General features: G+C 45.7%; 1 protein-coding gene and 1 pseudogene across 1 annotated transcript in view; both read right to left on the bottom strand.

Annotated features, from left to right (window-relative positions):
- Positions 1–8,604, bottom strand: part of DPF3 (double PHD fingers 3) — a 204,006-nt gene that overhangs the window by 8,348 nt on the left and 187,054 nt on the right. The window lies entirely within an intron of this gene.
- On the bottom strand, positions 4,109–4,227 carry LOC111746134 (annotated as a pseudogene).

The following is an 8,604-nucleotide window of genomic DNA, read 5'->3' as shown; positions in this document are numbered from 1 at the left end:
GTGTTTGCTTTCCCCCAGGCAGAGTTATTTGTTGCTCTGAATATCATTCACTGCCTGGTTTATTTCCCTAGTCCTCAGAAAGTAGAGCTGGTCCATATCCAAATGGATGGGTCAGTCATCTGGCCTGGTGTCATGTCTAACTCCCAGAGTACACCAGAGTGGGTGGCTGAGGGACCTGGGTTGCTGGAAGAATAACACTGTGCCCCTACTATGATTGATGGGTGAAACATCATCCCGTACACAAACATACAAGAAAAGTATATAAGACTATGCTTTGTTGTCTCTTGAAAAGGAGACTCAGCCTCCCTCTTGTTCAATTGCTTTTCGAGAAGAAAAAGCAGTAGACATTTATTACTCTACAGAACTGTGATAGAGCTTATGCTGGATGATTTACATACATTATTTCATTGATTCTCATAGAAATTTTGTGAAGTAGGGATTCTTTGACAGATGAGGTAACTGAAGTCCAAAGAGATTAAGGAGCTGGCTCCAGGCCCCAGCTACCAAGTGGAGGAGGCAGGACTCACCTCCAGGGTCTCTGTGTCCCCAGAAACTCTTGGCCTGTAATCACACTTCTCTGCCTCCTTAGAAGTCCAGAGGCCATACATTGCATATAAAATATTTCATAAATCTCTTTATAGACAACTTGATTCACCTAACATGTTATTTAGGAGGCCCAAGGTGATAAAAATTATTGAGATCGGCCGGATAAAAGCGGAAATTCCCTTTGAACTTAAATTTAATGTCCCTACCACAGCCACCCATCCAGGGTGACCCTGTTTATTGTCATATACGCTGTGAAAAGACTTCTTCAGAGAATTCCAGAGGCTCGTGAAGGAATGTTTTTTTTTTTTTATGGTGACATTGGTTAACGAAACCCAGTAAGTTTCAGGTGTACAATTCAACAGTGAGGCATATATATATTGCATTGTGTGTTCACCACCCAGAGTTAGATTTCTTTCTGTCACCACCTACTTGACCCCTTTTACTCCATCTACCTCCCTCCTCCCACACATGAAGAAATTTTTTGTAAGTAAAGCTCACACCATGGCTTTACTGGCCTATGGCCTAACCCAGCCGTGAGCAATTTCCTGGTACCATATATGAGATCATTATAAAAAGGATTTTACTATAAATAGGAAGCTTGCCCAGACTTTGCAAGTGGGATTTAAATAGAGATTCTGCTTCTGCTTATGGGAAATTGAGTCCCGCTTTATAGAATAAGATGACGGGGAGGGCAAAGGCCTGAGTGGTATCTCGGTGGAAGAGCTCGCAATGATGGATTTGGTGTTCTGTTGATTAATGTTCATGGGCTGAGATCATATAAGAGATATAAGGAAGATCTTAAGAAAATAAAGTGAGCCTTCGGAGTTTAGGGATTTACCTGGTAGAGATAACTCTAAAAAATTCAAAAGGAAAAAAAAAAAATGGAAATCAGGAACAAAGTTCATGAGGAAGCACAAAAAAATAAAATAAAACAAAAGAACAGAGGTGGGAGGGAGCATTCACATAAATCAAACCAAGAGAAAGGAAAGCCAAGCCCCAAATAGTCCCACCACCACACGTGCTAAAGGATGAGCAATAATTCTGGAAAGTACGCACTCGGGATTTTTTATTCCAGTCAGGCCACATGTCTATGGCAAACAAGGCTCCAAACCTTCCATAAAACTACCACCCAGACAGGGCTGTCTTTCTCCCTTTCAGTCTGATTTCTGCTGTGATATACCTGCCACTCATGAAAAGAATGAGTGGCAGGGACATCTGACCCCCAGCCACAGCCCCTCATCTGGTTCTTCCAAGACCAGAGCTTTGTCCCAAGTGTCCTACGGAAACAGGAAGCAAGCCAGAAGTTTAGGGTCCTCCATGGCACATCCACAAAAGCGTGACTTCACATCCTGAACAGACACTCAAGATCACCTGCCAGGGCCTGATGTGTACAAACACGTAGCCATGATCTGCGTCCGCCACTCAGCCTTAACTCATTCCAGCAGCAGTTTTCCCAGGGCCTGCTAGTTGGGGTGTGCAGCCCTTGGGGAGTCTGGGGACAGTGAGAAGAACCCTCCAGGAGATGTGCCTCTCCTCACCCGTCTCACTTGTTCCCCCCACCACCCTCCACAGCTGACAGTTCCTATCCCTCCACAGGTCTGACATGTTTCCATGGCAACTGGAATCCTGGGCTCTGGCAGCCTCTGGTCTTGCCACCTGTTATTACTTCATCTCTCAAGTGTAAAGCATCCTAGCCCGGTGCACTTGGCTGTGCGGAGCACAGCTTCACAGGATAGAGTAAAATAAAGGGGACAGGAAAAGAGGGAAAGCAGAAAGGCAGCCCCAGGCTGGACACACTGGACAGGCCAGGCTGGAGGAGGAAGCTTCAGAGACAGGGAGGGTGAAGAGGGAGGGTGAAAGCCAACGTGCCTTCCCTTCAGAATCAGCGAGCAGGCCTCAGCTGGAGGCCACCGCCACATCCTGCTACCTTCTACCATCCAGCCTTTAATGAGGGACGTGGGCGGGGGAGGGGGAAACAGCGGAAGGCTGGGGCAGGGAAGTCCACCGTGAAGAGATCTGTGCTCAGCCCACGTGCAGTACAGCGAGGAGGGGGTTAACGTGACAAGATAAAGACTGTGAGGAAGGCTGGACCAGAGGGCAAACAGAGCCTCGGAGCCTGGATAAATGGCCTTAATTCTCATGCTCTTGCTCACCCTACTCCTTACGTGTTTACTCATATAAATTATCCCCAAGGCCTGACACCTTTTTTCATTGCTTCCCTAGAACGGATGAAAAAATAAATCCCACAGATCCAAGGAATAAAAATGTGGAACTCCATTCAGGCTGGCTCTTCTTGGCCACCTAATAGCAACTCAGGCCCTGCCCTGGGGCTCCAGGAGGAGACAAACAATGCCTTCCTCACTGAATGTGCAAAGGCAGGGGAATCGGGGAGCCTGGTGGGGAAGTGGACATCGGGGTCCACTCACCACGTGACCGTTGGGCCCTCAGAGTCTCCAGTGGCAGAGAATTCGGTCTTCTTCATCAGCCATTTTGCCACCTGGCACTGAGGACAATGCGAATATACGATAGAGGGAAGGGGGGCTGCTAATACAGAATGATCCCGGGCACCCCTGAGATCAGCCCACCTGGAGAAGAGAAGGCCGAGGGTTGTTTGAATGTCTTCAAGATTATGGAGTTCAAATGCCACAGCATGAGACAGAAGGAGCTGAAATGGCAGCACATGCCACGAGAAAGCTAGAAATGAAGGCAGTTATACAGTTGAAGGCATGGTCTAAGGAGCAGGCTTCTGGAAGTGGCCTTTGCGCTGGGAAAGTCTGCCCCACCCAGGGTTGTTGAGTGCCTGCCTATCCAGAGGCAAGAGAATATGCTAGATTCCATCTTAAGGTTCCTTTTAGGCCTATTATTTGAGGATTTCAACAGGGTGACAAATGCAGAGGAAGTCAGCCTTTCATCACTGTTTTTCATTTGTGTAGGTATCTCTTCCTCTATTAGCCGTGAGCTCCCTGAGGGCAGGGGAAGCGGCTTTCATCTCTGAATCCCCAGCACCTGGCACAGTGATTGACACAGAGCCGACAATAAATACTTAATGAAAGAATGGGCAAATCTTCACAGAGGCTTTTGGGAGGTGAGGCTGGGGGCGGGGGATCTGCCACTAGGAACTGAGTGGATGCCAAGTGTCCCCCGAGTATTGAGTGACCATTCTAAGGCACCGCTAACATCAGTTCTGTTCGTAACAGAGAAAGAGTGGGGAGAAGGAGTAATGGGGGACCCATTGGGAAGACTAAATCTGCAGTGAAGAAAGCCAGTGGGCCTGCCCTCCTGCAGGAATCCTCTCTCTCGGGCATTTTTTGGAAAAGCAGGATGGATGTAATTAAGAGCTCTCAGACTCAGTTGGCCTCAGAGCCCCTTGAACTCTATGTTCAGTCTCTTGCCGGGAGGCCTACAACAGCTGATGAGAAAACAAACAATGTCTTACTGTGTGTTTTGCTGGCTATAGAATCTTTATAAATTTTTTTTTTAGGCAAGGCAACCCTTGGTTGACCTCACAGATTGCAAGGACCTTGTCAGATTACAATCCTTTATTTTTTATTTTTATTTCTTACGCCTACAGCACCTGGTCTTCCTAGATAGTCTCCCATCTAAGTACTAACCAGGCCTGACCCTGCTTAGCTTCCAAGATCGGACGGGGTCGGGCTTGTTCAAGGTGGCATGGCCGTACACTATAAAAATTTTTAAATGTGACATCAGTCATGCCATCTTTCCTTACACCTACCTTCTTTTCCTTCGTCTTTAGAAAATACAAACTCAAACCCTTAAATGCACACCTTGAGAATATTTACTCCTAAATACTGTGCTGTACAAACAGAACACATGTCTGCTCACATTGATGTCTCCATCCTGACAAATGTCTTTGGTTATCGAGTTGCAATTTGCCATGAGTTAGGACACCACATCACCACTTCTGGGGCTAGATGGTCACCTGACCTGCCAGTAATGTCCTTTGTCCTCCTGCCTTAGGCCATCAACACCAAGTCTGTCATGGATGCTTCAGAAAAGCGAGAAAAAGACCAAGCAAAACTGATTACTCTTCTCAGTGCTGATTAGGGAAAGCACAAGGAGATATTTCAATTTTCCAGCAGAAGGTCATTGAGGGTTAGTTAGTTCATGCCTTGGCGTAGCAACTTGTTATTGCCACCAAATGAGTCAGTTGAGAGGGAAAATGTTTAATTTGAGAGTAACTCTGTCACCAGGGCTCTGGATGAAGTGGTGTCATTCCCCTCAGAGAACTGGGGGACATCTCAGTGCTTTAGAACTCAGTGTTTTGTCCATTGAAGTTGTCAGGATATTATTATTTTGCTATTAGAATTCAGCAAGCCCCCTTCCTGTCTTGCCCAGCTTAGCCCCTCTCCACCTCTCCTCACTCCTCTTCCACAGGACTCAGGTATGTCAGCCCCCATCAGTCCACAATGGATCAGCATTTTCTGTGTCTTTCAGACTGAAAAATAGTACTTAGGAAAAGAAAAAAGATGAGCCTCAAGCTTCAGACCTGAGAATTAGGACAGAGTCAAGGGACCCCAAAGCTGAGGGGCAGCCCAGGCCAAGGATGAGTGCCCAGATGGGGAACAAACCCAAAAGCAAGCCAGGAAGCAGATACTGGAAGCCAGAGAGACATTTGCCCCACGTAGGTTGGAACATTAGGAAAAGAACAAAAACCAAGTCTAACTCTTAGATGTAATAGTGCAGCCTGATTCCTGGACAGTTACCTGACTTGGGGCATCTGAAAGGAAATAAAATTAAAAGGAAATAGATTGAACAGCAGTCTTTGAAAGCTGGATTTCTCTAAGGCAATGTTTCACCTGGGAACCTGTTAAAAATGAAAATTCTAGGGTGCCGCCCCAGATCTAATGAATCCAAAACTCTGGGGTGGAATCCAGCAATCCGTGTTTTAACAAACCCCCAGGGATGCTGAAGTGCTCGAGCTTGAGAACCATGGCTCTAAAGCTACACGGGAGAGTCACATCACACTGTCACACGCATTTTCTGTTAATGCTGCACTTCATATGAATTAACATTTAATCTTCACATGACCCTGTGAGATACAGCAACGTTCTGGTTTTGTGTAGGTGGTACTTGAGGCACAAGGAAGCTAAGTCGTTTGTCTAAGGTCACATGTTACTAAGTGGTTACACTGGCTCTGAACCCAGGCTCTTAGCTGGCCCACTGGATACTGCCCTGCCCTGAGTACATGCAACCACACACCTGAGAGAAGTCAAGTCAGAGTGGCTAGCAGGTCTTGGAGCCCAGGGCTTCTCAAATTTGAAGGATCTCATTAAAATTCAGATTAGGGTTCATATGTCTGAGGAAGAGCCCAAGATTCCACATTTCTTACAAGCTCCCCCACAGGGTTGTCAACTGTCTGGATTTGTGTGGCACTGAGGGGTTCCCAGAGCACGGGACTTTCAGTCGAAAACTGGGAATGTCCTAGGAAAACCTGGACAAGTAGGTCCCCTGGGTACCAGCTGACGTCGATGCTGCTGACCACACTTTGAGAAGAAAAACTGCAGGCCCTCAAGGTCAGGAGTTCGGATTGTATTCAAATGTGATAAAAATGTTGAGATCGGGGCATGGCATCATCTATTTTATACTTTAAAAAGACCACTTTGGCTACTCCGTGGAGAATAGACTAAAAGAGGTAACAGAAGCTGAGAAACCAATAAAGGAGTTGCAATGATCCACGCGGGAACCGGTGGTGGGCCAGGAGATGGAGAAAGGGGTATGTTTTGGAGGGAAGCTGACATGGATGGTGAACGAAAACAAAGAGCCAAGGATGAATCCTAGAATTTTTGCTTTAGGCAAAGCTTTTTTTTTTTTTTTTTTTTAAGAACAAAGTCAAAAAGAGAAATAAGAGCTAAGAAAGATAATGAGACACAGAATGAGAAAGATGCAGGAAAATTATTGAACAGAATGGCATGTGATTTTTTTTTCCTATAGTAAAACTCATTTACAAATTAAAGTCCCAAGTAGAATTTGGAACGAGGGGGTGGGGTCCATACAACATCACAAACAACTAAAGTTAGTTTTGAAGACTAAATGTACCTGCTCTGCGCTGAACTGTGTCTCCCCAAAACTGCATATGTTAAAACCCTAACCTCAATGAGATGGCATTAGAGATGGGGCATTTGGGGGACTATTAGGTTTAGATGAGGTCATGAGGATGGGGTCCTCATGGTGGGATCAGTGCCCTTCCAAGAAGAGACAACAAGGAGCTTGCTTCTCTCTCTCTCCACCCACATGTACCCAGGAAAGATCATGTGAGGACACAACAAGAAGACAGCCATCTCCAACACAAGATGGACTCCAACCCTGCTGGCACTTTTATTTGAGACTTCCAAGTCTCCTCCAGAACAGTGAGAAATAAAGTCCTACTGTTTAAGCCACCTAGTTTATGGTATTTTGTCATGGCAGCCAAAGCTGACTAAGATGGTACCTATAAATAGTCATCTCTCTCGGAAAGCCACTATGCAGTACGATGCATTCAACAATCGGTCTGTAGGTGAAAATTAAGGGACATCAGTAGGACTGTGACAAAGATACCAGGCTGAGACTAGGATCCATCATTTGGGGTTCCGATGTGCTGACATAATTGAATGGTGTCCAACTCAAGCAAATTCATATCTCAGCTTCCCATCTTGCTAACTATGTAACAAATTATTCGACCATTCTGAGTCTCGGTTTCCTACTCAGTAAAATAAGAGTAGTAACATGTGCCGTGTGGACTTGTAACATTGCATAAGATGACACAAGTAAATTGCTTGGTGTGGAATAGGTATTCCACCACTTCTTTGCCTCTTTCCTCTCCTAGATGTAAAATAATTTTATTTCTAATAAGGTAGGAAAAGAAGTGACACATGACTGAAGAATTCTCATTCACACTCTGTGCCCACAGGCACATCATTCAGTCTCTGTGTGCTTTGGTATGGCTTCTAGGGGGATATAGCGCCTACCTTATAGGGTTGTTGTGAGGAACAAATTATATAAATGTGGCACACTCAGCTCAGTGTCTGACACAAGCAAGCATTATAGTCATCATTGTTTCTCAGGACATGAAACTTTTCAATCCCGAATATTGTTGGTAATTAGGCCAAAAATGTGAGAGAAATAATAGGCTCACAGAAAGGCAGATGGCAGGTAGATGCCCGATCGTGGGGAAATATGGCGATGCCGTGCTTGGCTAGATTCTGCTCCACAGCTTCCTTTCACTGGGTGTCACGCACCCATCTTATTTCCCGATTAAACCACAAGTTCTCTTAAGGCTGAGACCACATGTCATGGCTTTTCGCAGGTCCGATTACACTTAGCTCCACAAAGTGGGCACATGCACAATTAAGTTCTCAATAAATGCTCATGTTTAGCCTAAGTAGAAGGATTGGTGGCCCACATCTAAAATTTAGCAAAGGAGGTACTGGGGCCAGGTCAGTCTCTGATAGTTACGCATGATGCCAACGAGACCCCATAGGCAGTTAGCATCCCAGTGTCGCACAGCCATAGACAGGCCCTGATTCAGATCGGCCATCTGTGGTCGCAGACATGCTCTGTTGGTCCAAATGGCACAGAGATGGGATGTCAGCACTTATAATGTGCAGGCCTGGTGCCAATCACCCACATCATCTCACTGAAGATTCACAGCAACCCCATGAGGTCAGTTTGATTATTCTCTCCACTTTACAGATGAGGCAACAAAGGAGCAAAGAAGTGGAAGTAACTGACCCACACTTACACAGACAGAGACGGCAATGGTGGCGGAGTCACGATACCCACCTGGCCTGGCCAAATCTATTGCTATTCTCTGAGCCACCAGGTCAAGAGTGTGGATAACCTACCGATCTGGGAAATTTACTCCCAGTCTACTTTCAAGGCCAGAGCAACCCCTCTGGTTCTTCTTCACTTTGCAATCTGTAAAGTATTTAGTGAAATAATAATTCATCTAAAAAACATCTGTTGTTAGTTTCCAAATTTGCTCTTCAGGAAGAGAGAAGCAGCTCATTTTTCCTGACAAAGCCCCATATCTGAATTTTCCTTTCTCCTTCCTATAACAAA

The sequence above is a fragment of the Pteropus vampyrus genome, unplaced genomic scaffold, assembly GCF_000151845.1.
Source record: "Pteropus vampyrus isolate Shadow unplaced genomic scaffold, Pvam_2.0 Scaffold177, whole genome shotgun sequence".
In the NCBI taxonomy this organism is placed as follows: domain Eukaryota; kingdom Metazoa; phylum Chordata; class Mammalia; order Chiroptera; family Pteropodidae; genus Pteropus; species Pteropus vampyrus.
Note: the sequence above shows the minus strand (reverse complement) of the source record. Positions and strands in the feature narration are given on the sequence as shown.